General features: G+C 39.2%; 1 long non-coding RNA gene across 1 annotated transcript; it reads left to right on the top strand.

The window, feature by feature from the left end:
* Nucleotides 1-1,729: 1,729 nt before the first annotated feature.
* On the top strand, nt 1,730-2,138 carry LOC149821013 (uncharacterized). The gene is made up of 2 exons (XR_016426428.1): nt 1,730-1,988; nt 2,087-2,138. It is a non-coding gene; the product is annotated as an uncharacterized LOC149821013 (long non-coding RNA).
* Nucleotides 2,139-7,086: the final 4,948 nt, after the last annotated feature.

Raw genomic sequence — 7,086 nt, 5'->3', positions numbered from 1 at the left:
TTAAACCAAATTTGGCATGAACACCTAAAATAACCCTAAAAACAGAATGGAGCTCGAAAATCTAATTTTTTTTGTACTTTTAAATATGAAAATTCAAATAAAAACCCTAAATTTTATGATTTTTGCCTAAAATATTGATTCTAAAGGGGATTTAGGATATCAAACTTCAATAAAAATTTCCCAAATTTTATGGGATGACAGAGGACAGTAAGGAAAGGATTTTTTCCTTTTACACTTTTTGGTTTTGACCTATGGTCGGAGCTGTGCCACTCCGGCAAGTCGGATCGGAATCCGGCGAATCTAGGATTTAGGAGAAACAGACAGGTTTCGGTAGAAAACATGGGAAAAATAGAGCACAGATGGGAAAAAGGCTGAATTTGTGGGAAAATATCCCTGACAAACAGATTAAGATTTGATATTTTGACAACATTGGGATTCGGGTTACGGTTTGAAAAAGGGTAAACTGTTATCAGAGACCCAAATCTCTGAAATTTCTGGATATTGGAATCTGTCAGACAGAAAATAAAATTTCGGGAAAAATACTGAAACAGTTTAAAAAATCCCCAAATTTTGGAAAATGACAGTAAAACACGTTAGGAACAACTTTCATGTTGAAAGTTTTTGTAGATGAGCTACGGATTGGGTGGACTCGGTGCATTAGGGTCTGTCTATACCCTGACGAAGGAAAATCAAGATTTTCCCAGGCGGCTGGGAAATCTGATTTTTGACAGAGGACAAAACTAATTGGAAAAACTTCAAAATTTCCAGATCATCAGTAGATTCGATTATGAATACACTGTGATTTTTGGAGGACAATCCGGATCTCCCACGAGGGTGGTGCCGGAGGTTCTTTTCTGCTAAAGCAGAAATTGAAATTTCTGGAGGGTCCAAAATCCAGTTTGGTTTTCGATTTATTTAACAAGGTTCTAAAATCCTAACTGATCCATATTTTTGACATACAATCATAGACAAACAGAGACAGACATAACAAAATTTTTGAGATTTATCGACAAAAAATTGAGCATAAAATGATGACTAGACTGGACGGCTAAATGGAAAATGTATAAACTAATAGGACATGCATTAATGAAACAAGTGAAATGTATCTAATGAAATCAATTAAAAAAAAAAAAAAACAATACCTAAATTATACAAACTATATAAAATCAAAACAAAGGAAAGAGGTGAGATATTTATTTGATATAGCCATTGAAATGAGGGGTTCAATCCATCGGCTAGATGAACCCTCTCATTTACGCATGCTTTGTCATGAAAAGTAAAAAAAAAAAATAGAAACTTAAGGTTTCCTACCTTCTAACACCATAAAGAAAGCCTTACCTTGCAATAATTTCAACCCCAAATTCCTCATCATTTTCATGAAAGCCATATGTAAGGGTCTCATTTCGACGATCAACCAAGAAACCCAACATGTGGTACTTAATAAGATCAACAAGACATACAATGTCTTACCTTAAGGGGCAGTTACGGCAATGGAGGAGTGGAACGATGGTTGGCTGCCACAAGTGATGTCACCAGTAAAGATGGTTGGAGCTCTTGGGGAAAACAAAAGGGAATAGAGGAGACTGCACGGTGAAGAAGGCTGGAACAAGGTTGCAGTCGTTTGAAGGTTGAAGGAGGAGGTTGCAGCGTCAAAGAGGCTGCTGTAATAGCTTGCTGCTGTAGCTGTAATGAAAGGCTGTGGATGGCGGCTGCTGGTAGCACTGTTGGGTGCTGTGTAGAAGAGGTGAACTGGCTGGTGGCTGTTGGCTGGAGCAGTGAGCGTGGAACCGGTGGAAGAAGCCGTTGGCTGGTGGCTGTTGGCTGGAGCAAGGAGCTTGGAGGTGGGCTGCAGCAAGGATGGTGGCTGGAATGGAGAGCTGGCTGAAGCTAGAGTATTTGAAGAAGATGGCTGAATGTTGCTGCAGCTGCAAAGAGGATGTCGGAGGTTGAAGATGATCTGGAGCTGCTGGGCATGGAGCTTCAAAGAGGTGCTGCTGGCTGCAAGGAAGAAGATGGCTGAACCGTTCTAGTGGTGGCTGCAGCTTTTGTTCGATGGCTGGGCATCCAAAGATGTGGCTATAGAGAGGTTGGAAGGCTGCTGTGGCTGTAGCAGCTAAGGAGAGAAGAAGGGAGGTAAAGAGAGAGAATATGAGAGAGAATAGGAGAGAGGCGTGAGATGGGAGAGGAGCCGTAAGTGGCTTCCTTTTCTCTTTTTTTTTAACCAAACCCAACTTAGGTCTTTAATCAGCCTCAACTTAGGGTTTTTAGGGGTTAATGAAAAGAGAGGGAAAGAGTGTACGTGAATGGGCTGGAGAAGGGAAAGGAAGGAAGGGAAGGGAAGAAGAAGAAAAAGAAAGAAAAGGGAAAAAGAAAGGAAAGAAAGAAAAGGAGGGAAAAAGGAAAAGGGAAAGAAAAAAATGAGAAAATGGAAAGTGGGGCTGGAGGCTTGGGTGACCACCTTGTGGGTCCCACCTCCTCTCTAAAAAAATAAAAATAAAAAAATAAATAAAAATCAATAAAAACAAAAATAAACAAATAAAAAGAAGCATTTTTTTTATATAAAATAGAAAAGTAAATGAATGGGCCATCTCAAAGCGGGTCCAAATTCCACATTTGAAATTCATTTTGACGATTAGAGGGGTAAAATAGTCTTTTTAGAAAGTTTCTAGACGAAACGAGCTATTTTTGGCAGTTTTTTAAACGAGCTCGGATTTTGAAGTTCAATACCCCGTTGCGAAGCAAATCCAGAGTAGAATTTAAAAATGTAATTTTGAAAGAAATCCATATTGTTTTTCTCGAGAAAATGCTTCCAACCGAAACGAGCTATTTTTGGCAGTTTTTGAAACAAGCTTGGATTTTGAAGTTCAATACCCCATTGCAAAGCAAATCCAATGTAGAATTTGAAAATTTGATTTTGAAAGAAATCCAGATTATTTTTCTTGTGAGAAAATATTTCCAAATTTAGACTCCCGGGGGTAAAAATGTCAATTTTGGAAACCCAGGGTTTCAAATTGATTTCTAAAAGCTTTTAAAACTCGATCTGGATTGAAATTTATAAAACTGGAGTTCTGGACTTCGAAAATGGAATGAAATGTGATGAAATGTTATGAAATGCTGAGAAATGATATGAAATGATGAGAAATGACATGAAATGCTATGCGAAATGCTAACTCTGAATGAAGAATTTTGGATGTCAGACCCCGATTGACACTTGTATCAGTTCAAAAAGTATTAAAATTGACAAAATTTGCAAAAATGGTTGAAGAAATGATTTTCGAGCTCTGCCAAGCTAGAGTGACACTAGAAATTAGGGTTTGAGCTAGATTAAACTGAAATGAACTGGATTGAGCTGGGTTTTAGAACTCAAATGAACAGACCAGGCACTGACTCAACTGACCTTTCCGACTGAATTTTCAAGAAAAGCTGCCATTTTTAGAGAAATGGTACGGAATGATCACTAGAGTGAAGTGAATTACGAACCTGAACTGGGTTTGAGCTAGAACAAAGGTCAGTAATACTGATATGAACTAAAATCAAAGCTTGAACACTAGCTCAATTGACTGAACTCAGCTCAATTTCAGCTGAAAGAGCTAAAATGTTCTAAAATGGGCTCCTAGACACTTGGAAATGGTTTTGAACTGAAACTGGAGCACTTGAACTCCTGGTGAGCTCAAGTTAGACTCTGGGGAACATGACTGACTGAGAATGACTGACTTAGAGACAATTGGCTTGGATTCAAGTGAGAAATGAGCTCATTTTTGAAGAAATGATCCCATTTTGGCAGGAATGGTCAGAAATGAAAATGGTCTGTTCATTGTGAGCTCAGATGTGCTTGAGATGACTGATATTCTAACTGTCTTGAACTGACCAATGAGCTTGGTTGACTCCGACTAACTGGGGTCCGGGATGACCTAGGGGTAAAATGGTAATTTTCCTAATGAAAATGGGTAAAATGGTGATTTTCTGAAACTGACTCGGGGTTTGACTCCTACACTGACCTGACAGAGTTGGCATTGCCTGAGGAGGATTGTTTGAGAATGAGTGAGGAAAGTTTGGGGTGTTTACAGATGCCCCTCTTTGCTACTAAGCCGGCTTGAAGACGGGCTTTGTGGCAAAGAAAAACACACCAAATTTGGGCTATAAAAATGCCCCAGTTAGAAGGATCTGACTAGATATGAAAATATTAGCCCTGATGAAAATGGTAGATATGAAATGAAGAATAAAGAAGAAAATTTTACTTCAAAAGAAGTGAGATTCAGGTTTTGCCCTTAACCTGGATGGGACAGGAAATGCCTCGTGTAGAAACGAAGCTCAGGTTTAACCCTCAACCTGATCGGGGAATGAAATACCTCATCAAAGGAGGCTCAGGTTTGTACCCTTATCCTGATTGGGAGGAAAAATGAAATACCTCATCAAAGGAGGCTCAGGTTTGTACCCTTATCCTGATTGGGTAGAAAATGAAATACCTCATCAAAGGAGGCTCAGGTTTGTACCCTTATCCGGATTGGGCAGAAAATGAAATACCTCATCAAAGGAGGCTCAGGTTTGTACCCTTATCCTGATTGGGCAGAAAAATGAAATACCTCATCAAAGGAGGCTCAGGTTTGTACCCTTATCCTGATTGGGTAGAAAAATGAAATACCTCATCAAAGGAGGCTCAGGTTTGTGCCCTTATCCTGATTGGGCCGAAAATGAAATGCCTCATCAAAGGAGGCTCAGGTTTGTACCCTTATCCTGATTGGGTAGAAAATGAAATACCTCATCAAAGGAGGCTCAGGTTTGTACCCTTATCCTGATTGGGCAGAAAAATGAATAGAATCCTCGAAGGAAGAAACCATGATGGAACCTTCGGATTTCCGCACAATGAATCCGATAGGGGTTTTGCAAAAGGATGAAATTGGGGTCCCTAAAGCTTGAAAAGGGGTTTGATTTTGGGCGCCTCATTGCTGAGACTAAATAACTTTTGAAATTGGTGACATTTTGCTGGAATTGGTGGCTTAACCTCAAGCCGAAATTGGACTGTCTATGGTGGGACAGTGGGGACACAGGGAAGTGTGCGAATCTGAGAGCCCATGCGCTCAGATTATACCAACAGAAGGGAAGGAATCTTGAAAACTCCCATTATCAAGTCCTTAAAAGGGATAACAACTGATGTCGGGATGCGCCAAAGATGAACCTCAAGCTCTCGCTTCATGCCAGGATAGCTAGAAAATATTGTCAAAATGTTGAAAATTATTGTTGATTCGAAATAATTGAAAGTGATGCACATTGCTTTGAAAATATTCCCTCTTTTCTACCTGAAGTATTATCTCCGATTGGGCTTAACTTCGTAAAATCAAGATTCAAATTCAAATTGCTTGCAATTGGCTTTCTTTCAAGGAAGCTATCAATTTCCCTGATATGAGCAGAAAAGAGAGTATTCTTGGTATTGTGAAAGCAATTTGTGAAAGAATATTGATAATAGAATTTCACAAAATTTAAAGAGGATTCTTTGGCAGATTTGGCAGTCTGATATCCTGGAATTCTTTCTCATGACGATCTTTCTGCCTACTATTTTTTTTTTGGCAGAATTAGAGCTCTCTTGGGTTTTTGGAGATTACATCATCCTTCATTTTGGAGATGTCTTGACTTTTCTCTCTCTTTTTTTTTTTAGAAGGGTACGTCACAAACTCCTTCATCTCAGAGATGTTCCGATCCTTCTTTTCTCTCAGGGATTATATTGACGGTTATTGGCTCTTTGGTTGGAAATCTCTTGATGATAGCAGAAATTAAATATCATTTAGGGTTTGTCGAGAGGCTCATCGCAGTCGCCTTCATCTTGACGGTGCTCTGAACTTTCCCTGGAAGGATCCGTCACAAACTCCGTCATCTTGGAGATGATTCAAATCTTCTTTGGCCCCGGGGGTCTACTCACCTAATTCGCCTTCATCTTGACGACAATTGAGAGATCCCTTTTGCAGATATTTAATTGCAGCTTAGGTGATTGAGGAGATATAGGGATTTAATGGATTTTTCTGTACCACCCAGGATATTTCGACTGCTTTATTTTCCAAGAATGATCTTTAAAAATGTGCCATTAACTGCGATCAATACCGATCACTTATGGCTTTGTAACAACATTGAATTTCCTTTTGCTGGCCATATCGAGGATTTATTCTTCATCCTATTGGTCGGCCAATAGAAAGATTCTGAATTTTAAATCTTTTTTCGCGAAAGCTTTGTCCTTTCGGAAGTAATACTGAAGGTATTCTGAGGTAATGTTTTTGTGCAATAAAGATTTTGAAATCAACAAATATTTAATGACAAATTGGCAAGATTTTCTTGAAATCCTTTGTGGAAGCGAGTATTTGAAGCACAACGCAACGCATCCATGACAAAAAATTTCTTCTCCTTTCCCCAAAGGAGAAGATTCAGACATTGGAAATAGGAATTACTCCTCTCTTCCCTGAAGAGGAGGTGTTTGCAAAATGAACTTTCAAAGAGAAATTAAGCTTTCGTCAAAACTTCCTAACATTAGGCTTCTCTTATGGAAAGGGGGCCGGTAATGATGAGGTCGGTGAATTGGTCATGAAGGAACGAGTCCATCACACTCTCCCTGAAAAGAGGGTCCTTCATGATGAAATGGCCTAGTTTGAAATTGCGGTCACAAGGAAAGCGAGCTTCCATCGAAGCTCTCCCTGAATTAAGGGTTCCTTGTATGAAATTGGAAATTTGTTTTGCAAACGGTTCACATAGACACGAGTCCCTTCAAACTCTCCCTGAAAAGGGACTAGGTGAACAAAGGATAGCATGCGAAAAGAACGAGCTCCCCTGAACTCTCCCTGTACAAAGGGTCTCTCGCAAGAGGAAATGATTGGAATTGGTATGAAATTGGAATTTGGAAAATTTGAAATTTTGAAATTTGAAATTGGAAATTTGGAAATTGATATTTGGAAACTGGAAATTGATTGACTCGAAGGTCAAAATTGGTTGACCCAAAAGTCGAAATTGGAAATTTGGAATTTAAAAATTGAAAATTGGAAATTGGGAAATTGATTGACCCGAAGGTCGAAATTGAAAATTTTGGAAATTGATTGGCCCGAAGGT

The sequence above is a fragment of the Nuphar pumila genome, chromosome 12, assembly GCF_984573655.1.
Source record: "Nuphar pumila chromosome 12, dmNupPumi1.hap1.1, whole genome shotgun sequence".
Taxonomy (NCBI): Eukaryota; Viridiplantae; Streptophyta; class Magnoliopsida; order Nymphaeales; family Nymphaeaceae; genus Nuphar; species Nuphar pumila.
This window is presented reverse-complemented; position numbering and strand designations above follow the sequence as displayed.